This window comes from Aulonocara sp. 'chitande type north' Nkhata Bay, linkage group LG15, assembly GCF_057382095.1.
Source record: "Aulonocara sp. 'chitande type north' Nkhata Bay isolate Kocher_YH1m ecotype deep benthic linkage group LG15, A_spYH_male_GT1.1, whole genome shotgun sequence".
Taxonomy (NCBI): domain Eukaryota; kingdom Metazoa; phylum Chordata; class Actinopteri; order Cichliformes; family Cichlidae; genus Aulonocara; species Aulonocara sp. 'chitande type north' Nkhata Bay.
Genome location: NC_141358.1, coordinates 17,275,408 through 17,300,222, shown reverse-complemented (window position 1 = coordinate 17,300,222; position 24,815 = coordinate 17,275,408). Strand labels below are relative to the sequence as shown.

At 39.4% G+C, this 24,815-nt stretch overlaps 1 protein-coding gene across 3 annotated transcripts in view; it reads left to right on the top strand.

The window, feature by feature from the left end:
- Nucleotides 1-3,980: 3,980 nt before the first annotated feature.
- sipa1l1 (signal-induced proliferation-associated 1 like 1) overlaps nt 3,981-24,815 on the top strand; it is a 100,891-nt gene continuing 80,056 nt past the window's right edge. For 2 of the 3 annotated variants that reach the window (XM_086264688.1, XM_086264686.1), the window contains exon 1: nt 3,981-4,364. The gene's annotated coding sequence lies outside the window, so the exon portion shown is untranslated. Of the gene's footprint in view, nt 4,365-13,148; nt 13,246-24,815 lie in introns of those variants that run through there. The other variant, XM_086264687.1, reaches the window with a different exon arrangement.

Here is a 24,815-nt window from a genome sequence, read left to right as displayed (position 1 = left end):
GTAGGGCAGGGATGATCTCTCCACCTATTCCAGGGGGAGAGATCATCCAAAGCCAGCCAAGAGATGGACACACCTAACCTAGGAGGCATCCTGGTCAGATGTCTGAACTACCTGGCTCCTTTCAATCTGGAGGAGTTGGAGCTCTAGTCTGAGTCGCTCCCAAAAACAGAGAGCTCCTCACACTACCTTTGAAGCTGAGTACAGGCATCCTTCAGTGGAAGCTCATGTCAGCCACTTGTATCTGCAATCTTGTTCTTTTCATCACTAGTTTATGACTATAGAGTGAGGGTAGGGACATAGATTGATGGTAAATTGACAGCTTTGCTTTCATGCTCGGCTCGATCTTCACCATAACACATCACCAATTTGCCTGTCAGTCTCCTCGTCCTCTTTCCCCTCACTGGGGACCAAGACCTGGAGATAGTTGAATGCATCCACTTGGGACAGCATCTTGTTCGCGCTCCAGAGTGGGCACTGCATAAATATTTGTGTGTTTTAACTACTTTAGAAGTCTTTGGATTTGAACACTTCTCCTGACTTTACATTAGCATCTCAATGAACCCCACCTTTTACTGTTCCAGCTATTACTAATGATATGTAGTGAGTGTATGTTAATGATGAAAGCAACTACTGTGATGTCACGCATTGTTTTTGGATTCTACATTTTGAAGCTTCAATGTTAGCTACTTAGTCGCCACTGCCATGTTAGCTTTTTCAAGCAAGTAGTTAACATATTTGTACAAGAAGATGATGCACTAACTATTGCAAGCTAATGCTAGCTAGCTTGGTTAGGAAGCTCCATTCATAAACTGTTGAGAGACAACACACAGACATACCGTACATATTTGCTTATTAGTGCATAGTAACTAATAAAATGATCGAATTTCACTTATCAAAACTGAACACCAGACTTCTTGAATAGTCTGTATAATGCAGCATGTTGAAGTATTGGTCAGCTAATTAAATTAAAGGTTCCAACAGCACAAAAAAGTAGAGGCATCCAGTAAAGGGACTTAATGTAGCTCAGGTGAGGCCTCGCAGACGCCACTGGGTAAGCTGACTGGGCCATGACACTTGTCAATCAAAGTGGCCCTGCTCTGAACACCAGTAGCAGTAGAAACAAGTATAAGAAAACAGGGATCGATTTTGATTCTTTATCCACTCTGAGTCTAACAATGTTACATGAGCTTCAATGCTACATCAGTGAAGCACTCTTTTAAATGATCTGCTAGTTTTTCCTTTACTTTTACTATTGTGTTGCAATGGGGTTGGGATAGATGAAAGTGTTAGAATTAGGTTTACCGCAAACACCTTCACCATTACAGTAAGTGACTCCCATTTAAATACTTGGCACTAAAACACAAACATAAATATATAATACCTCGTCTGTGTCATATGGGTGTGGTTTAATAGGAAACACACCAGGTTTAGAGGCTTAAGAGCAAATTCCTCCAAACAGTGGATCACCAGTCCTACTGAACTGTTATGATCATTGTCAGTTTCTAGTTACTCACACTGTTGTGAGTTAACTTCCTGAATGACAGAGCACAGATCTCAAATAATTTTCTCACGTACACTGGAACTCCAAAATTCACCAGACATTACCCAACAGAGATGAAAGTGAAAAAAATAGCACAAAGTCTATGTGACATCCAGTTGTGCCACTGTGAGAAGAGTGCAGGGAACAGTCAGGTGATCGATAGTTTGCTGCTAGATGGCCATCTTGTGTCCTGTGTCCTGCAATTATTTATTGAGTGCGTCTAAAATGTACCCTCACCTCTTGTGTGTGACAAAAGACATGTACCAAGTGCTTTCCCCAACAGAGTTCAGAGGTGAAAATGTGAAAACAACACCAGTTGCATCCAATATTAAGGTTATTTGTTAGTTTTTGTGTCGTTGTTGTGTGTTTTTTTTCTGAATACTTTCAATCAGTTCTAGCTAATTACCTAGTTAGCACTCATAACTAGGTAATTAGTTACCTAGTTATGAGTGCTAACTCATAACTAGGTAACTAGTTATGAAGTGTGTATACTTCCATGTTAATAATGGAAGTATACACACCAGGCTTGATGCATCTGGGTATTGTCCTGACTCGTGAAGCTGTCTTAGAGTGTCCTAGGGGCTGTACTGTCATTTATAAAATGAATAACAATTTCAGGATCTTGTAACTGAACAATGTGGAGACTCAACCTGGTCATCTTCCCTATCCATAACCACTGCTTTTGATGGTCTAACCCTAACCAGAGACTTTCTCAACTTATCCTAACCTTAACCTCAGGATCTCAATACCTGAGGCTGAACATGGAATTTGACCTATGTCCAACCACGTTTACTTAGTCTGAGTTGTACATTAAATATAGTTTTAGGTTTTTACCATCATTATGAATGACACACATTTGTGGGGGGCCGTGGATGACATGTGCATGCCAGTTGAGATTTTGAAGACACTAACTGTGACCACTAACTGTGATCACTAACCATGTGACGTTAACTTCTCTGGCATTTTAGATGTGTGGCAATCATGGTGACAATGTAGGATTAACGAACAAGGCCCCATTCACACTAGCCTGGAGACCAATCAGCAATCATCTGGCAACTGCCAATGAAAGAAAAACATGTATTCTATAGTCAGTTTTGAGTGGTTGCTGGAGTTGGCAGTTGCAAAGGAAAAGATTGTGAAAGCCCCAGTTACACAGGCCTACAGACCAGTCACTGACCCCCTAGTAACCACCTGTCACTAAGGAAAAACACATATTCACAAATAGAGTCCAGATACTCTCTGAGCTAGAGTGAACAGCAAACCAGAAATAGAGATGGTTCACCTTCAAAGTTAAAGAAAATGCTCTTTGTAGGCAGGTTTTACGAACTAGTAGTCAGTGATTATTTCCTGGAAAACACAAAAAAATCGATCATTAGGTTTTTGGGGCAGCAACTTATTTTACCTAGTGAGAACCAGCGGACTCTGGGAAATGTGTACTCATACAGATTTTTCCATTGGAACTAGTGGTTGCATCATGTCTTAAGTGTATGACTGACAACTCTTGAGCAATGTGTGATGAACTTAATATTAGTCAATGGGTAGACTGGGTAGGTTTGTCCCATCTTCCTGACCCAGTCCACACAAAAACATATTATTGACTAACTGTAATCTCAGATGTTTTCTTGGCTTAAGTTTTGACAGTTTACTTTCCCTGTGACGCCATTTGTTATACCTAAAATAGCTACCAGACTATTATTTGATCCAACTCAACTTCACTAACCATCCAAATGTTGCTGATATTTAGTTTTCTTTCCTTTTATTAAGTCCAAAGTCATAGCCATATTTTTTTTAATTCTTAAGAGAGACCACCATGTTTAGATGTCTACTAGCTAGTTAACATACTACTAACTTTTAAAGCAACTACACCTTGTGCATATTTCTTTATTTTATATTATTTATCGTAACACCTGGAAAACCAGCTACACTGATAATTTTAATACTCTAATGTGTCTCAGTCTTTGTTTTCTTTGTGTAAGTTAAGAGCCATTGGACCCAGAAATGGCTAATGACATCAAATGTAGTGGGTAGGTTTTATCTGTGACCCACGTTGTGGTTCATATCTGAGAACTAGCAAAATATAGATACATTTAAATATTTTAATGCCCCTCTTCATCCTTTTCGATGCTTGTATTCTTTTATACAAATAGTGCCAAAATTACCCCTCGGTACTGTTATCTAAGTAATGAAGAGCACCTTCATTATACTTCATTATATCCCAATGTAGCAGCTGAAAACCAAATGGCAGTTCTTATACAGGGTAAACACATTCCAGCAGGTAGCTTCCTGTTATTCTGTCCCCGATGCAAGCATTAGATCGATTAGGTAGTGTTTATCAACACGCAAACCTGCCACAACATCACTGGCTTGAATTTTAAAAAAAAAGGGGGGGCATCGCTGAAAGCCCAGCCACTGTGTTGCCAGAGCAACGCATTCCCTCTCTCCTGTCCTTTTTCAACAGCACTGGGTCGGCCTCTCTTTAATTCAATTCGCCGTGTCACCGCGAGGCTACGCAGTCTGATAAGCAGTGGCTGTCCGTATCGCGAGAGTACAGCTCAGAGGATTACAGGGAGGCGGTGACCTAATCGCCGTCGCGAGGCGGGGCGAACCGCTGCAACTTTGGATGAACTTCTGATTTGAACAAACCGAGAGGCGGTCGGCGGAGTGCTCGGACAGCAAGAGATACAAAGGTGAAAAGCAGCGGAGGTTTTCTGCTACGAAGCTTTGACAGCCGGTTCCCTTTACAGCAGTTACGGTCTGTGTGTGCGCCGCCGAATGACCAGCGAGAGCGTTACTTTTCCTGTCGAAAAGGTGGAAATTGATAAAGGTGAGTGCGTTCTCTTCTCCGTTGGTGTGCGTATAGAAACTGGGGGATATTAGATCCATTAGTGTTCGGTTAGCCGGATTGTAGCTGCTATTAGTGTGCTAAAAACCAGTGTGGATTAAGTATTTGGATAAATGCAGTATATTTTAGGTAGAGAAAACAAGGCTGAAAAGTTTAATTGGCGCTCAGGTAACGTTTACGTGGTACTGGCGTGGATTTTATTTCCCCTCCCAGCATGTATCTGATTTTATTACCTGTATCATAACGAGCAGGCTTTCAGCCCCCATTCAGTTAACGGCGTCTTCTTTGACACATGCACGCAGACACCACAGTTAAAAATTCAGACAGCGATTCACCGTTGCTCTTAAAGACACAGGAAATCTTGCGAAAATGACGATCAGATAAAGGTAATGGTTGTTTGGTTAAGTCTCTCCGTGACTGCTGCATAATTGGGGATGGCTAGCCGCAGCCGCTCTAGTGGGTTTCCTGTGTATCCCAACCTATGCTGTCTGTCTTATCATCTTACATGTGGACGCTGCAGCTGGCGTAAAGACTCGTGGGGTCACTTTCATCAGAGAAATGTCTTCTATCTGGGGAAGCAGCTCTTGGTGCAAATGCATGATTTGCAGTGCATTTCTGTTAGCAGGCATTGCTGCTGCCGATTTGAATGGTTTCCTGGACATCTGCAGCATTTCACAGCTCTGTAATGTGTTGATTGGCATAGAGATCAGTCAGGGATGTGATGAGAGATGCAAAGTTTATTACTTATCCCCGGACTCACGTGTTCTTTCATGGTATTACTTGCATGTGATGTGTTATTTTCAGAGCGCAGTGCAAGCTTAGGAACTTGCTGGAAATCAAAAATGAAGTTATTTCCACCTATGGCTCTGTCAACACCAGTCTCATTAATCAAAATGGCCGTCAGTGTAGTTTAGTCACATTTGAATAGTGATGTAGGAGTGCTACATTTAAGATGCCTCTGAAGCTTGGCTCATCAAACGATTTAACCATGAAGTAAGCATTTCTTTTTCTTTTTTTTGTATAGGCCAGTTAAGTTTATTAAAGTTTGCTTGTCTTAAAGAGGTTAGTACTTGCTTGTGTCTGAGATCTCTCTCTGTCACCATGGGGGGGTATTGTTAATGGACCTCCTGTAGATGCTTCTTTTTTTTTTTTTACTGCCATCTCCACCTGTGGAGTCTGCCTGCCCCCAGGCTACCAGCGTTACCCCTCCGGGAGGAGGGGGTTAACACACACACACACACACACAGAGCTCCCTTCACTGACAAATCCTTAATGGACACATCAAAGAAATTACATGTCTGTTCGGTGGTTGACTGGGATGGGTCTAATTTTCAACTCGAACAACACAGCAGCACCGCTGGAGATGCTTTCCTTCCACGGCATCATTTGAGCTGCTTTGTCCTTTTTGCTTTGGCTGCTGCAGCAGCTGCGTTTAAAAAACAAACAAAAAAAAAAAACCCCCAACAAAAAAACCCAAACTCTGATATAGCGGTTGAACATCTCATGCTATCAGCCCTCCCTCGTCAGTGCCTGTGAATGCCAAGGCTGAGCTGATCTGGAAGCTGTGTCGCATTTATAATATTAAGTAGACTATTGAAATTGAGTGTGTAGGTGGAGGCGCACATGTTCTGTCACACGTGTAGTTGCTGAATTTAAAAAAAGATATGAGGGGCGGAAAAGAAATTCAAGCACTGATGGTGGGCAGCTGAAAGATTATTTTAAGTTCTTTGGGATGTTGAAACATCTGCATGTTTTTAGATTAAGCAGCACGAGTTGAATGAATGAGACTGTTGTCATCATGCAGTCAAGATTGTGAGATGCATAAATTATTTTCAACTACTGTGGTTGACAGAGAAAGGCATCCCTGAAGACTTTAGTGCAGGCTTTGCTAGAAAGCCTAGGTCAGTGTGCATGAACCCTCTCCTTCCCAAGCACACAGCAGGGGGTTTCTTTACTGCTTTCAAATAAAGAATTTCCCAGGACCTTGGTGTCTTCTTGTGAGCAAAATCCTGCATTTTAAATAAACACTTCAATTAGGATGTGGTGAAAAAGTCTCAAATGTGTAGTTTAGCCCCGCTTGGGACAGGAAAAGATTTGGAGGTGCTCAAGGAGAGAATCTGAAAATGCAAAGTGAGGAATAGGAGGACATTTTAATCCCATAACTGGGATACTAGCGCTTTCCCTTTTGACGTGTAATGCATCACTGACAGTATCTGATAATGGGGTCTTACCTGTTTACGACATACCTCACTATGCTCCCCTCCCTTCCACTGTTACTGCCTCATCCTCGCCTTCTGTCTCAGTTCTGTTGCTGCTCCTTTACTCCCCACCTCCCACGATTCCTTCCTCCTTTTGCCCATCACAGTGCCTTTTCCTCTCGGCTTGCTTTCTTTCTGTTGTGGATGGCATGCCGGGGACTATGACACACTCTTCATTTCTGTCCACATCCCTCATATTTATCTCTGTCTATTACCACGTCACTCTTTCAGAGTGCCCATGTCGATCCTTTCTGCATTAATTTTGATTCATGATTTATGTTGCTTCTTTTCTTGAGCTTACCTTTTGATTTTTTGTGCTTTTGTCTGTCTGTTTTGGTGACTCTTTACATGCTGGAGATTGGAATGTGAGTTCACTCTGTTTAAGGTATTGGGGTAGGCTGTCTCTTGAGAAATAACAGAGCAAGAAATACTCTGTAACAGTAAGTAGCTCATACTGTAGGGCAGACTGATTGAATAAAACTACTTGGCCTGGCAAAATGGTGTAATACAAAATACTGGGATTCTTACTGAGATGCTGTGCAGACTTTAATCACATTTTGAATTTAAGTCAGTAATACCAGGAATCTTAATTAGCATTGAAAAAAGGATTGATTACCGTATTGATTATCTTGTTGATGGCCCGGACAATAAAGGAACTAGTTAAACAGTGAGACGCAAATGTTTTCAGGTGGTGACTTTTTGCTAACAATTTGGCGGTTGCTTTTCTTTTCTTTCTTTCTTTTTAAAAATTTCCTCAGATGCTGCTCTGTGGTTGACAGAAATGTCTCACATTCTAGTCTTATTGATAATCTTATTGATTACATATCTTGAGTAACAGCCTATCAGTGCTCAGCACATATTAGTGTGTGCAACCTAGCTCTTGTGAGCTAGCTGAGCTATTTGAAGGTAAGGTTGCAGTTGGACTAAACATCATAATACTCTCTGCTGTAGTTGTATGACCATGATTGTGGTCTGTCTCATTGGTGACCAACATGCTCACTTCCCCTTTTATACAGAAATGACCAAATAATGAACTCTAATTGGGAACAGAAGTAACATGTAAAGTGACACTAAGAATACACTCTATCAATGACCACATTTTTCTAGCAGATGCTGATCTTGTGAAAAAATGAGCAAGAAGTCAAAGCCACTGGTAGAAATAGAGGAAATGGAGGAGTAGCTAAGACATCGCTAATGGCAAAAAGCAGGCAGCAACAGATGAACATCAAACTATTTTCTGACTGATTCACATCAGATGTACATGTGTTTTGTACAGGCACCTGTTTTGGTAAATAATTTTTAAGTAGTCAACAGAAAGACAGTATCTCCAAATACTTAAGTGCAGGGTATGTTAGAAAGCCTGGGTCTGTAAGCTCTTGACACATTGAAGTGCAAGCCAGCATTTTGTTTTCACCCAACAAACAGCCCTTGCGGTGTTTTCTCTGATATGTGAAATTGCCTATCTCTTTTGATCCATGGTCCTTTGCAGAGGATAAATATGAAACCCCATGAAGGCTTTGTCAGGCCTTTTCAAAGCACCCAGAAAAGAAAAAAGGGGGTCACAAGAGGAAGCAGTTACTTTTAGCCATTCCACCTGAGGTGAGGGGACTTGGATCCCTGTCCAGTTCTCCACTTTCCCGTCTGTCTGGTGAAACAACTTTTTAATTAGGGCTGTAAGTGGATTGTAGCAGATGAAAGCACTGTGGATTATAAAGGCTTCAGATTTTAGTTGTGACAAATGAGAGAGGAAAAAAAATCTATAAGCATCAGGGAACAATGACTAGTCAGATTAATCAACATGGAAGTAAACACAATGTACTGTACAAAAGCCTTGAAAGCAAGAACAGCCTAGATATTATAGAATAAACGTATAATCCTTACAAACGATATAAGCCAGGATGGAGATTGAACGTGGAGTATCTTCATATGGATTAGGGCTGAACGATTATGGAAAATAATCTAATTGCGATTTTTTTGCCCCAATATTGCGATTGCGATGCGATATGCGATTATTTTTTAAGGTCTTTGTCTTCTGTATTATTAAACAAAGACAAGCAATACATCATATAGTATGGCCAATACTATATTACATTAATTTTAAACTGTTCTTTCCTGGAAGACAGACCTCTGTTATGATGACATGAGGTGATGCATGAATTGATGACTGACATTTTTATTTAACTTCTTCAATCACAACAGTATATTTGAACATACACAATAGTTTATTTTTAGCTTACAAACATCTGAGCATAAAGTGCTGACAAGGAACCCTGGTGTAAACATTAAAATGAAAGTCAGTACAATGTGCAGATTGCAGAAATATACATAAACAAAATCAGTGGCTTTACCACACTCAGTTTTTCGACATCTGTGAACTACTAGACAGTCATTCAATTAAAAAATAATATTAAATAAATAAAACTAATAAATAAAAAATACACACATCTTACTGATCTCTGCAGTCAGTAACATTACACATAAAGTGCAAACATAATAGCAATTGTATAAACACACACACAAACACGCCTTTAAAATTTAAAGGCGTGAAATTGGACGGTCTAGCCTTCTGATTAGCGTCACCGCTGTCTCGGTGGAGTTTAATAAACTCGGCCGTCTGCTTCTTGCTATCTAAAATATAACCAGACACTGGTGTAAATTCTCGACTGTCTCATACTTCTGTTTAATAAGTTTTCTGTTTGACGTTTAGTCAGCTGTGTGAAAACCAAGGAGGAACCCACCCGGGGGATTAATAAAGTTTTATTTTATCTAATCTAATAACTTTAATCTCAGCCAAACCGATTTACTCACGAACAAACAAAACACTGAAAAAAGCCCAACAATAACATTTTTAGGTTGTCTAAGTGACTTATATATTACGTTTAACCCGAGCAGCGAAACTCCGCGGTGATCTGAAAATGATGTGCCGGGAGTTGTGCCGTTCTCGGCCGCATCAGTAACCCTCGAGCTCCCGGCTAGCTGTCGAGCTGGTGGGTAGCAGACGCCTCTGAAAACGTCGAAGCACTTTTGCAAATATGGGATATCTTGATAAACCGAGCAGATATTTGATGTTTACACAACTACTTTCTCGCCTGAAAATATGTTAAAAGTTTATTTTGTGACCCAGAAAGATTAGTATGAGTAATTTTAAAACTTAGTAGCGGTCGCCATTGCTGGAAACTGGAGTTTGGCTGGGCCGCGCTATGAATTCTGGGATATGGTAGTAATTTGGACAGCCTTCGGCACGTCGCTGTGACGTAATCGGTCTACAAATGCGGCCTCAGGAGGATGCAGCCCATGAATTTGGACATGTCCAGAGTATAATCGCAGCCTTTGCGGTTAGAAAATTGCACTTGATCATGTCGCGATATTATCGCAAATGCGATATATCGTTCAGCCCTAATATGGATATTGTAATGCTAGAATATTAGGCAGGGATCATTTGTGCCTTTGCTCTCCTTATTATTTCATTGCAATTTGCAGAAATTAGCTTGGAATAAAAACCTAAGATACTACTACATTGGCATCCCCCGGCCTACACACAGCAGGTTGGCTGAACATTTTAAGTTTACTTCTTGAATTATCCAAAAAAGCCAGGTTAAATTCCCTTACAATCTAGTTTTGCAGTGTTAACCATTGAATTGATTGCAGTTCTGCTGCAGACTGAATAACTAGCCACCAATTTCACCCATATTCTGTTTTTTTTTTTTTTCTTTTTTTTTTCTTTCTGGCTGTCAGTGCTCTCTTCAGACTGATGCCGTAATCTGTAATTATACAGTGTTTTGAGATTGGTGTGAATGGTTAAACAGATACTCCATCTGGCTTTGGGCCTCTGCTCCTGGCCAGGCTTTTAATATTGGTCTGATGCTGCTCAGCTTTGAGTAAACACAAATATTGGTCAGTCTAAATCATGCTAGGAGAATCAATGTGTAAGTTGGTAGCTAACGAATGTACAGTTTCACTGTAATTATGGTCCGCTGTTGTCAAATCCTTCAAATGAGTATTTGACAAAGGTGAAAATGGAAAATCTTGATGCTTCAAAATTGGACTTAAGAAACCAATGGGTTATTTCACAGTAGCTGCATCAGTCTTTTATAATTTTTGTGATGTCCTCCTTCTTTCTCAACTGCTTGTCCGACTTAGGCTACGTTCACACTACAGGCGAAAGCGCATCAAATCTGATTTTTTTTTTTGACCCTATGCGACCCATATCCGATCATGGTATGACAGTGTGAACGGCACAAATCCCATATTTTCAAATCCGATCTGGGTCACTTTCGCATATGGTACTGAATCCGATACATATCCGATGTTTTAGAAAGCGACTGCTGTGTGAACGGTCAAGTCGCATTAAATGTCACTGACACAAGACAGACGCCAATTATCAGCTTTGGAGAAGTGCCCGAGAAGACATCGTAAACGCTTCCTGGCCATCCAGTGTAGATGTCAGTGAAGTTGTTGGGAAGACAACGTTGGAGAAACATGAACATTTTATTTGTACTGTATAATCTGCAGATTCTGACATAAATCTGCAACTATCCTTTGAAGCACCGCTCCTCTCTTAAACAGCAATAAGGATAATTATTAGGTTATTTACATTATTATGTAAATAACAAAATAACTTAAAGCAAAAATTGGGAAACGTAAAGTCTGAAGTCTTTATATTAAGGGCCATCAGTCAAACAATATTGTTTGCTCTGGGTCTAAACAGAGCGCGTTGTGTGTGACGTCTTCTTTTGCGCATGCAGGCCGCTTTGAGGGCTCACACTGGAGCGCGTTTGCTGTCGCATATTATTTGTAGTGTGAACAAGTAGACAAAAAAAATCGGATTTGATCAAGAAATCGGAATTGAGCATTAAGACCTGCAGTGTGAACGTAGCCTTATATCAGCGGTCCCCAACCTTTTTTGCGCCACGGACCGGTTTATGCCCGACCTTTAAGGTATCGCGAATAAATATAACAAAATAAAACTAGTACCGGTACCGAAAAAAAGAAGATTTATTCATAACACACGTGAAAAGACCCAGGAAAACAGAGTTAACAATAAAAACGATAACAAAATAACGCTGAAAACCATACATTTCACACCTGAGCCTCAACTCTTGCGGCCCGGTACCAAACGACTCACCGACCGGTACCGGTCCGAGGCCCGGGGGTTGGGGACCGCTGCCTTAGATGATGATAACTTAAAAATTCTACTTTTTCACATTTATGATGCTCTATCAAACTACTCTATTCAATGTAATAACAGAATAATCATAAGAAGTCAAAGTAATCCCTTACAAAGAGGTATTACTTTTTAAAGTATTGTGGTCAGTATTGATATCATGTGCTTTTTACATGATTAGACACAGCCTTGAAAATATCTATTTTTTTAATGTTTAAAAAGAGCTGTTTGGCTCTTTGGACTTGTTGACTGACATTAGTAAATGAGGTGGCATTTACTGATTTATGTGTTTTGCACTAGATACAGACCTGAAAGGTGTGATAACACAATGATTTATCTTTCTATTTTTTTTTTTTTTTTTGACATAATCATTGACACAGAATTTCACTATTAGTTCATGTCCTTTGTGGCTGAATGACTTGGCTATTATCAGCATTATACTAGTTGCTGTTGCAGAAGTGAGAGAACAACAACAGCACGTCAGCTAACTGGTAGAAAGCATTGACTGCAGGGGTGCACGTGTTCATTATCCTGGATTACAATGAGTTTGTGTCAAATTAATAATTCTTTCAGACTGTCCTCAACCCTTCCTCATGTCAACTCTATAATGAAATTGCAAGAGTGCCACTGAGTACAAAAACTGTTAGGGGATAAGACTAACATGTACTGGAGTGTTTCTGAAATTCCTACCAACTGCCTTGCCATCTGTTTCCAAGCAGACAAAGCTCTCAAATTTCTGTATTTCTGGATGGCTAAATGGATGCTGCTGGTGTTGGCTGCCTGAGTTGGTATTAGTGAAAGAAGTCATTTTGTGACCCAGTTGGATTTGTTAATTGCTGCCGCCTCTCTTGTGCCATTTTTGGGGGAAATTGTTGTGTGTGTGTGTTTGTGTCTGGAGGTGCAACTTGAAATCCATGCAAGCCATTTTTCCTGAAATTACCTTGTAATGTCAGCACTCGTGATCATTTGAGTGTCAGCTTTGAACTGGATTGAATTTCTTACTCAAATTGGGGTTATTAGTACTGGGAGAGTTATTTGACAACTTAACCCATTCTGGTTGCTCAATCTTTTAAGGTTGCTGTTATCCCATATTTTTAATGTCATCGGCTAAATTTGACTTGCGTTTGTGGTTAGCATTTTCTGTATTGTTTTAGAGTTCTTAATATTTGCCAAGGGTGAATCATATAGTGTCCCTACAAAGATGATATTTAAACTGTTTAAATAACTTTTTGGGAGAAATATATGGCATACCTAATATTATTTAAAGATGGTCTTCCATTGGGTTTGCATTTTGCTCCTTCTCCCAGGAATCTCTTGTAATCTGCACAGCCCTGACATTATATTTGTCTACCCAGCCAGCCATCCATCTTCTTCTGCTTATCGAATTCAGGGTCGTGGGGGAGCTGAAGCCAAAATACACAAATTTGCAAGACCAGTACAGGTACTGATTTTTGGTGATTTTAAATATCCAACATAATTTCTATTTTTCAGGTTTTTTAAACTTTAAAATGCTGAAAACAACCAATTTTCAGGAAATCTGTTCATGTGTAGTTATTTATTTATTCGGCTGACTCTGTTTGGATAAGTTGGTGGTTGTTTTTTGGTGTTCCAAACACGTGTTTCCGACAGGGAAGTTACTCTGCCTTCAGCTGGACAGCCCATGCGGCAAGTTGCCCGATTGCCTGTGGAACAGTCTAAAATCCACACACTACATACAGATTAATCTTTAGTGCAATCTGGCAACCCACAACCTGAGCCAAGGAGTGTGTGAAGTTAATATTTCTGCATAATGACAGTAAATGGTTTTTGGTAATTGAAATGGCTCACTGTCTTTGCTGTTATTTGACCTTTTCAGCTTCACGTACTGCGAAAACTCGATAAACAGCGAGACTTTTAAAAACTCGAGAAAAAGTGATTCGAGCCATGTTTGCGAGTCTTTGAATTAGAGCTGGGCGATATGAGATTTTTTTCATATCACGATATGTTTTTTTCATTTCAGGCGATAACGATATCTATCACGATATAAGCCAAATAACTATATTTGTAAGATTTAAATGTGCCGTTGCTCACAAGTAAAATGTGAAATAATCAGCAGCTTGTTTTTATTTAAATATTTATTTCCCATAATAAGTTCAACAAGGTAGATGTACTTAAGGAACATGAGACTTTTTCAGATAAATAAAGGCAAATATTGCAAACTACACAAAAGGCAGCCGCTAAAGCGTTTCAAAATAGAACAAACGAAACAGACTAAATTGTCAATTCCACTTAGAAACAAAATATTAATTCTAAAAATAAATCTTAGTTTGTTTTACAGAAGAACAGACAAAACTGACTAACTTTTGTCAATATCAAATAAACTGAGAACTAAAAGGAAATTCTCAATCTCTCCTTGTTGTATAGCTTAGCTTTTCAAACAGTTTTAACAGTTACTTTAGTCTGACAAAAGCCGAATGACGAATTAGCGCTTCCAGTCAGAGACTGAGGCTACGTCCACACGTACACGGGCATTTTTGAAAACGGAGATTTTCCGTTTTCGTTTTAAAAAAATAATCCCGTCCACACATAAAGGCAGAAATGAAGGAAAACGCTGCTATGAACATGCCAAAGCAGCAGGTGGCGCTAGATTCCTAACCGTGCAGAAATGTTGGCCAATCAGAAGTCTAGAAGCCTCGGTGGGAAAAAGTAAACAAAGCTGGGGCATAGAAGCAGAACCGAGTCGTATGTGTGGAGGGACAGTAACTGTGTGTATATGTAAGCATTTAAACACTGCAGAGAGTAGAATTAACAGTATTGTAGAAATTCATTTCACCGAAACAATAACGTGGCGCACAGTGTGACGCATGCACCAGTTTATTGTATTTCCAGACTTGCTTTCGGCACAATTTACAGTGCACGCTACTGTTTTTTGTCAGACTTGAAATAGCCGAAATACCTTCACACTACGGAACTTCTATGGCTCTTCCGTTCGACAATCTCTCCGGCATTGGAACCATCATCTGTTTTCTCTTCGGTCACGCTCTGTTGATTTTTCTAGTCGGCACACTCATTTCCTCCATTACGCGCTGGCTCCATTACCCGCTGGCTGCTTCCCAAACAAACACACGTGCGGCTTGGCACTTGTGCTGTACGTAACAAGTCACGCGACGTGACGCTGCGGCTGTGATTGGTTCGGCTCTGCGCTACTGAATTTGGATCGGCTGACCTTTTTTTTTTTTTTTTTTTTTTTTTAAGAGGACAAGAGCGGCGAGGTCTATCGCGATAGCTTAATTTCTCTATCGAGTAAAAGTTATATCGCGATACATATCGTTATCGTTCTATCGCCCAGCTCTACTCTGAATTTGTGTAACAAGCCGTTTGGACTTAAGTATAGTTGTAAAGGTATTAAATTGGTTTGAGTTCTCAGAATCAATAACACATGAAATTCTGTAAAAACACAAATGACACATCTTTTCTTACTGAAGATAACAAGTTGTGACTGTTTTCATCAAAATAATCAGAGCTGCACATTATCATGAAAATGGTTGTAAGTCATGGTCTGTCGCTGGAAATGTAGAAATGTGTAAAATTACTCAAAATATCTGGTAGAACTTTTTTGAAATCTGTCCAGCAATATTCACTAATTAGCTCTAATGAGCTTAATCATTTGTTTCTCTGTTGGGAGCAGCTGTGCATGCGTCTGCAATAGGGCTGCCACAAATGATTATTTTGATAGTCGACTAGTCACCGATTATTTTTGCGATTAGTCGACTAATCAGATCATGCATCCATTGGACGTACAACGTACAGCTTATTGCACCAGCATGCATCTGCTCTTATATAACTACCATTAGCTTACAGCTTTAAGTGTTTAAGGTATGTGCTAACTAAAAATAAAGACAAGATGATAGTTTATTAAAGTTTAATGAAATTTGCAGATTGTTTCGTTGGAGTTTAATAAACTCGGCCATCTGCTCCTTGCTATCTAAAATATAACAGGACACCGGAGTATATTCTCGAGTATCTCACACTTCTGATAATCAGTTGTCTGTTTGACGTTTATTCAGCTGTGTAAAAACTATAACTTTAATTTCAGCCAAACAGATTTACTCAGGAACAAATAAAATACTGAAAAAAAAAAACATTTTTAAGTTATCTAAGTGACTTGTATATCATGTTTAACCTGGGTAGCAAAAGACAGCGGTGGGTTTGAAAACAATTTGCCGGGAGTCCGGTGTTCTCACGGGCTCTAGTGAGCCTTGAACCCAGCCTAGCTATCGAGCTAGTGGGTAACAGACGTCTCCGAAAACATTGGAGCACTTTTGAAAATATGCGGTGTCTTGATAAACTGAGCAGATATTTGAGGTTTACACAGCTACATTCTCGCCTGAAAATATGTTAAACGTTTATTTTGTGACCCAGAAAGTATAATAAGAGTAATATTAAAACTAACTAGCTGCCGCCATTGTTGGAAATTGAGCTATGAATTCTGGGACACACTTCCTTCTTCTTCTTCTTCGGGGTTTAACGGCAGCTGGCATCCTTGTACATGCAGTGCTGCCATCTTCTGTTTCAGTCCGTTATTACACTCTTAAATCCTACTACTTATTCCTGCGTCTTTTGGGACCTTACAAAACTTCAAACGATGCGTCGACTATTAAATTAGTTGTCGACAATTTTGATAGTCGACGTAATTGTGACGAGTCGACTAATCATGGCAGCCCTAGTCTGCACAGTTCTGCTGTTCAAATCTATGCCATACACTTTGCAATTCTGGCGGCCTGCCTAAGAGCTTTTCTGGCAGAAATCTTCTAAATTGTCTCTTTTTATGAAAGTTTCTTTAGTTCAAACTGTTCTAGAGAGATGTTGAAGTTCCTGTCAATAATCAGTTCCCCGTGTATTTTCAGTAGATGCAGAATATGTAGTGATTCATGCCGGTTTGTTTTAACTGTTTGCATCCTGACAGTTTAACTGGACAAATTTCCTTTCCTGTTTAGCAAAAAATAAATAAATACATCTTAAAGTGTATTATATTTGGAAGAGGAAGTTCAGAGGTTTTAAATAACCTTAGCCACTTTGAAGCTGGTAGCCTGAGTCAGAGGGACAGCTGTGGGGGAAAGGAGAGAAGACCCTGGAGAAATATGACTAAAACCAAAAAGATGAAAATAGAAATAAAGAGTTGTAGAGAAATCTCAGGTAAAAAACAGACAGCAAGGACTGTGTCTGTGACAGAGTGCACCTTTTTGTTTTTTTGTATTTGCCTCTCAATAGCTTGATGATTGGGGATTCATTAATATGTTGGCTGAAATCCGCTTATATCTATCTTGTTTACTGCCATCACTCTGTCAGCAATTTAGAGGACATGAAGTGGCAGTAGTCAATGTTTATCTGCTCTTTGTCCTTAAATATTGGATTACTTTCATGTATTTGCTTGACTGGGTTGGTGCTCTTACAAAGATAAGGGGCTAAAGCTGTGATTTATTTATGTATTTCATTTGTTTTTCCTGGTACAAAGTTGGAAATAAATAATAACAAACAAAAAGGAAGCTTAAAGAGTGGGAAAAGCATTGGAATTTCAAATTAATAGCATTAATAGCAAATTGAAAACTATCTGACCCTCACTTTGACCCCAAAATGCTCTTAATGACCATCGTGGCAGTCACACTAGCCTTACACAGCTGAGTTTGTTCTGGACCTTATTTTCGTTTATTTGAAGGAGTTCTGCACAAGACTTCCTGGTGGCTTTAGTTACCTTTGGCTCAGCATGTTTCTGTTTCTGTGGTAGGATCCAAACTCACAGGGCCACACACATTTTACAACTCCAACAACTGGTATTGCTTTCTTTTGTTTTTGTTGTTCAGTGGTGGCTGACAGACAGCTTGCACTTTAACCCTTTAGAGCCGATCGGAGCGGGAACGCTCTGTTATGTGTAACTATTTTTAAATCCCAGTAGCACTGCAACCACGTAAGCTAGTGCAAAAATTTTTTTTGCATATGAAACCGGAGGAGTTGTACTTACATCTGATGCCATCAGCTTGTCCTAGGTCACGGTTTCCTTCCACATAAAGCTTTGCAAAAACTGCATAAAAAGCGCTTGCAGGAACAAAAACATAATATTCCAGAAACACGCTTTACCGATCTGATCAGCTGTTCAAAACACTTCCTACGTTGGAATAGACGTCAGCGCGAACTTTTGCATTTCCGCCATTACCTGCCCGAAACCGGAAGTGACGTCATTTTCGCGGAAATGTAGTCTTTTTTGCGATCAGGGCCTCAGGGCCTATACTGCTCTTTTTAAAAGTTATCTTTGACTTTATGACTTTCTGTGTCGTTTCTGGGATGCTTAGGACTCATATTGCACTGCTGGAAATAGTTTATTTTGATGCATATGCTGCTTTTTTGCAAATTTGCAGTATAATATTTATTTTCGTTTTTCCTGCAGTGTATAAAAATTGGTGTATTTCAAAAATAAAACTATGAAGACACTCAAAATAAATTTCCTGTGGTAGGAAACTATTTTGTGCAACTTTTTTGTATTTACAGTTTTGAGGGATAAGACTCTTAAATTTCTCTAACTACAAATATATGTTAAAAAATCAAAAACGATTTTCAATTTTTTTGTAGTTTATTGCACTTTTTTGCAATTTATGTAATTACTATGCACTTAATGAATACATATTATTAAAATCTGGGCTATAATGGTTGTATTGATGTATAGCAACTTGAAATGCTCCCAAAAATGGCTCCACAGCATGTAAAAATATAATATAAGCTCTGGCGGACTTGGTTCTATGGTAGGTCTTAAAGGGTTAATGGCACCTTTCAGTTGTAGTAGTGGATTATATCCTACGAGGTGCTGGTGAAAATAAGAATTGTTACAGGCTTCAGTTGCTAGGTAAAATGTGTTTTCCAGTCAGTTGGTGAGTGATTGGTAGAGGTTGTTGGAGTTTTCTGGCCATCACTGAGTGGAATTGGTTGCAAAGAGGGTGCTGCACTACAAAACCACCTTGTGATTGCTTTGACTGCTATCAAAATACCATGGTCATGCAAGACCCTTGGGCTGGCCAAACACTCGTCAACTACTGGTCAAGCGATAGTGGAACTTGTAGTGTAATGCAGACTAGAAATTGAGGCAGTTTGCCTTTAAAGTAAAACTTGTGCTATACTACCACAACCAACACATTACAAAAGGCACTTGGCAAATGGACTCCATCTACAGCTTGGGTCACACTCTTCAGTTTCATTGCTGCTTGGTAACAGTTTGCTGAGTGCAAATGTCTTCCATGAAAACTATGGGTGATGTGCTAAAGACCAAGCCTTTCACAAGAAAGTTTTCTGTGAATCTACATATACTGCTTTGTGACCAATTTCACCTAGCGACAGGCAGCAACCTCAGCAAACACTTGCCACGCAGAGAGACCGATGGTTGCCAGGTGGTTTTCGATCAGTCTTCTCACATCAAAACGATTCTGGGTTCCAATTAACTGACTGACTGGAGCTATGTGGAATTTTACATATTGTTCTTGTGGCTTTCTACATTCTCTTTGGATACTCTTGGTTCTTCTAATGGCGATTGTTAGGTTCATTGGTGATCAAGTTGGGGGATCAAGTTGGCCGTAGGTGTGAATGTAAGCATAAAGGATTGCTCTTCTGCAGTAGCTCTGTGATGGCTTGGCTCCAGCTCCCCTTTGACCCTGTCTTGGCTAAATGTTTGGGTGCAAAATGCTCAAAAAATGATTAGACTAATAGCACACTGCTGTTGGTGGGTTTCCAAAAATGATACATGATATTTAATATGACTGCAGCAAGCTGTCCAGAATAATTCAAGAAGTGAGGCTAATGTGTTGTCACCCACATCCTCTGGGAACATTCGACCCATTCTCAAATGTTCCTGCATTTGTATCCAAGCATGAGACACGTGTACCCACTCGAGTTAATGTCTAAATTCCTGGGGCAAAACTTTGAAATGAGAGTGCGCTTAACTACATAGTGCACACAGTTAATTATTATAAGTCCAAGCTGGCCAGAGAAGCTGCTCTAGTTCTTCCATATCATATAGAGGGTGCACAAGAAATTGAGTGTAGCATTCCTTCAGGCGGCTTGCAACCCCAAAACAAAAAAAACTGCTGATTTCAATACCAGCTCACATCAAGTTAATGTTTTTCTACACATTTAGTGGGCAAATGGCATACAGGCAGGGTGTTCTATTTAAACTGTCCTCAGTTGCTACAAATCTGCAAGCTGCTTTGCTACCCACATCCATCCAAGCTTTTCCTTGTCATGATGTTGATGATCTTGCTGCAGCTCTCTTCGCCATCAGCTGACCATGGAAAGTTGGAAAGGTGACACATCAGAGCCATGACGCCAAATATAAATCACTGCTAATGGCAATTTTTATTTTTAGACTATAGTGGTCCTGACTTAACAAGATTATCCTTTTGTATAAATACTGTTTTTGTATTTTTTGGCAGCTTCATTATAGTAGTAATTTGATCCTGAACAATTCAAATGCGTTTTTATAGAGGAGCCTGAAGGTCTAATGTGCCATTTCCTGAACGCGCAACTATAGGAAAGCCTCCAGTGACGACAGTCGCACAAGTAAGGGAAACGGGCACGGGATTAAAGGAAGACCTACATCCTGGTCATTATCCATTACTGCAGGATGGAGTTGCTTCTTTCATCCAAGGGAAACTGTCACTTCTTAAAGTTGGAAAGCTGTCATGTGCCTGGTTTAAGTTTTCTTTTTTGATCATCTGCAGTCTGTATTGCTTTTAGTGTGACATACTATAAGCTTGGAAGCAGCTGATTATTTTATGTGATAAAGGGGATATGAGTTTTTTTCCCCCTCTCTCCCTTCTTCTGTTTTAAAAGTATGCATTGCTGAGCTGCCATAGTGTGAAGAGGCGTTTCAAAAAGAAAAATCTGGTATTAAAGTCAACAAGCTTTTGAGTTGTTTCCCAGCCTTGAAATTGATTCATTAAGTGCACTGTAATTGACAGTCTTTGTGATTTCTCTGTCAGTTTGATTTCTCTTCCTTGCTTGTAATTTTCCACTGAGCCACAACAATTCAAACAGATAATCTTTTGGCTATGTTGATGTTTATGGTAATGTGGCCAAACAGGGGAGGAGGGCATGGTTGTAAGATACATGGAGCGCATATTTCAGCCAGAGATGGGATTTAGTGTTCAAGTTACTTTAACCTTAGAGTGGCTGAGTGGGGATGAATTTTAACATCATGGGCTTTTTTTTTTTTTTTTAAATTGCAATTTGTTGTTATTTTTTCCCATTATTAGACATGTAATTTTGCCAGTAATAAGTTTCAGATATTTCAGTACTATATAAATAATTTCTACAACAAAATGAAACGCCTACAGAAAATTTTATTTTAAATGGAAGCATAAGAAAGTTTGAGTTTCTTGGTGATTATTGTATTAAAGTATTGGTTCATCTATCTTTTTTTTTTTTCTTGAAATGACACAGTGCTATTATATAGCACTGTGAAAAGTTTCGAGCCACCGCTCATTCCTTCATATTGTTCTAGGAAAATGGGAAGTGGGGTTTAGTAAATTTATTGAAATGTGAAAACATACATGGAAATTGAATAATAAAAGTAACAACAATTTGTAAAATTCTAGCAAACTTAGCAGTCAGTATTTTGTATGAACAACTTAGCCTGAACTCCTGAACGAGCTTTCTTGTAATTAAAGTAATCTTCAGCAATATTTGTTACAGCTTCTTGAAGGACATTCCAAGGCTGCCTTTCATTACATTTTGTTCCACACTCCTTTAATAATGTTGAGGTCCATAACCGATTGTGTGTGTGTGTGTGTGTGTGTGTGTGTGTGTGTGTGTGTGTGTGTGTGTGTGTGTGTGGGGTTTTTTTTTTTTTGTTTTTTTTTTTTTGTTTTTTTGTTTTTTTGTTTTTTTTTTCTTTCTTTTATCCCGATATCCTTTTACTGCATTGGCAGTGTGTTTGGGATCATTGTCATGTTAAAAAATGAAGTTGTAGCCACTTGGATTCTTTCCAGATTATATTGCATGGTTGATCAAAATTTGATCTGACTGATTCCTTCCAGTCCAATTCTTGTGAAGGACCAGAATCACCTCTCGGGTCCTGTGTCAGGTCTTTGTCCTATTTCTTAAAGACATAACTTTCAAATGCTGTTTATCTGCTGTAGATAGTCCTGATACTTCTGTTCTTCTTTAAATCTTTGAAGGACACTACGTACCATGTACAGATATGTCAGGTTTTCACATAAGTTCTTTGAGAATCACTTTCTTGGTGTAAAAATAAAGTTTTTGTGCCTGTCAAACTGGATTTTCTTTATAGATTGAATGAAAGAAAATGGAACAAGTGTTTTTTTTTTTGTTTTTTTTGTTTTGTTTTTTTGTTTCTTTTTGTAACAGGCTGCTAGTAACAAGACACAATCGAAAAAAAAAGAGATAAAGATGCAGTCTAAAAGTGGTTCTGTGTTTAAAGTGTTATGTGTAGACACAACACGGGTTCATTCCTTGAGATAGGTGCATATTTTTATTTATTTTTTTATTGTAGAATGAGTCACAGGTTCAGGAAAAACCTTGGAAAGACCTTCAGAATGCTTGGAGAGCTGTTGTCAAGACCACTTTAAAAATAGCAAGAAACTTTGGATGAAAAATATAAAGAAATTACTCAACCTTGTTATTTTGGCAACTTAAATAGTTTGGTTTATTGAGGGTTAAATGTAAGTCAAAACATGGCTGTCAGCTGCTGCTCATAAAACCCCCGACACCAACTCCCTGCGTCTAAGAATATCAAAAATTGAAATGAATTGAGCTTTTAATTTATCCCAGCATGCACTGAAGGTTTGCCCAGTGCACATTAAAGGCTACATCTTGAGTAGAACAAGCAATAAAGGGATAGATGGATGCTTCTTGCCTGAGTTTAGGCACGACCGAGGATAAAGCCTTTCTGCCATTTAGCCGATCATTGGCGGTATTATGGTCTGTTTCTCTGAATTCTACGTTGAAGAATTCTCCAACAAAAAGAGCTGTATTTGCTAAAGGGTCACGGAAAAAGAATTTCAGTGCATGTGGTGGCATCTTTATCTTAGGAAGAAATGTTAAATGAAGCTCCAACAATCAGTCCTCATGATGAGGAGGACAGATCCACATAATGAAAGACATCTTGCTCGGGTTTGTTGGTTCCAAGGAGGTCCTAGATAGTGCCAGGGATGGTAAACACATAAATCCATCTGGATTTACTGAAATCAGCAGTAGCGGCTTTTGGCTGAACCCTGCTCGGTCTTCCTGCTTGTCAGATGCGCATAGAAAGCCACAGATGATGCTGATAGGTATGAATTCCTCAGTTGTTGCTGGTAACTGAGTAGGGTGCTTATTTTATCCAGATAAATTTCAGGCTTCTGGCTTATTTTCATTTCATTACTCTGGTTATTTTTGAATCTTTTATTTAGTCTATACAGTACTAAAACACTGCATTTCCAGTTTACAAGGGCAGCTTTCTTATTTTGCAAAGGGCTCAACATTCAAAAAAGCAGCAAATCCAGTTGTTTGGACTGTTTGCTATAGTCTGTCTCTACTTGTTTTCGCCTTAATTATCACGTGCTCCACTAGAGGACATAAACAATGATGAGACAAGTAGACCTGCAGATAGTTTTCTTCTAATCCGGAAAAATGGGTCACAGTGCCCAATCTCACATCATCTGGCTTGCAGGTGGTGACTGCAGAAACCAAAACAGGAAAGTGGCCTGTCATGATCTGTATTGCTCAGTGCAACCGTTCTGTTCACTGAGCTCATCGAAGAATGGGAGTATTTTGGCTTTTGAGGTGGCAGCCTTGCAAACACAAGTAGAGTTTTCATTCTTGAGTTTATTGGATTTATTTTGATGACTTTGAGGAGGAAAAAAAAAAAGTGGTTAAGTGAGAGGAAAAAAAAGAAAATCCCCCAACCTTCCAAAAACTAGCTTCATCCCATTTGTGTTTCAGCTGAGCCAATGGTCTGCAGTGGCATGCAGAGGTATGTGTGTGTGAATGCTTGGTGTACACAATAGGGATGACCTCATCGTTTTCAACCCTATGTAAGCCCAACATGCCGAATAACAATGAAATCTGGACGTCCCACTACTGAGCCCCCCTCCTTTTAGAGTGTGTGTGTGTGTGTGTGTGTGTGTGTGTGTGTCCTCTTGCTAAGGTGTGTATTTACCTTTTAGTTTACAAAGGTTCTTAAAATATTTACACAGGGCTGAACTGGTTAATGATTATTTGGACAAGTGGGATTTGAAGTGTTGTGCTACACACACTGGCGCATGTTGCTGTAGAGAAACCAGCTGCTATGGGCTTTGTTCCTGCTGTCAGTTAGTGAATGCAGTCCTAACCACGGTGACCCTCAGTAGGTTTGCATGTGAACTTTGGCCCAGATTGTGAGTCTTTGAAAATATTAGCATAAATTAGGTCTTCCTTTCATTCACAAGCTGGGTGAAGATTACCTGCGATATATCAGTGTGTTGGGATTTGTGAACATTTTTATTGGCATAGAGAATGCTGAAATTGGTTATTGTAATTTATTGATCAATATGGCACTTGCCTCTTTTAGCAAGTTGTTTGGTATGTGTAGCAGCAGGAAATTGTGTAATGGAACGGTAAAATAAGTGCAGTCCAACGTGATCTGGCATGCCCTATAGTTGGAGAAACTCTCTTCTATAACATAATATTGTCTTATCAATTTAAAAAAGTAAATTTGCAGATATTATTAGTTAAACACTCAAATGCACAATGAGCTTGTGTTTTCAGACCAAAGATTAAATCTGATTTCATGAAACAAGAGAACCTATCATACGCTTTCTGTCATTCCCAGAAAATACTTGATGCAGGTGATGGTAACCTTGTTTGCCACAAAGCTTCCATATCAAACTACACTTTTCTCCTGCTACCCTATTACCTTACATCTCTCCCTGCCAACATAAATGGATGCTGCCTTATTACCCAGTCACTCAAATAGAGAGGGCTATTCTGCTTTAGATGGTCTTTGGTGGTGAT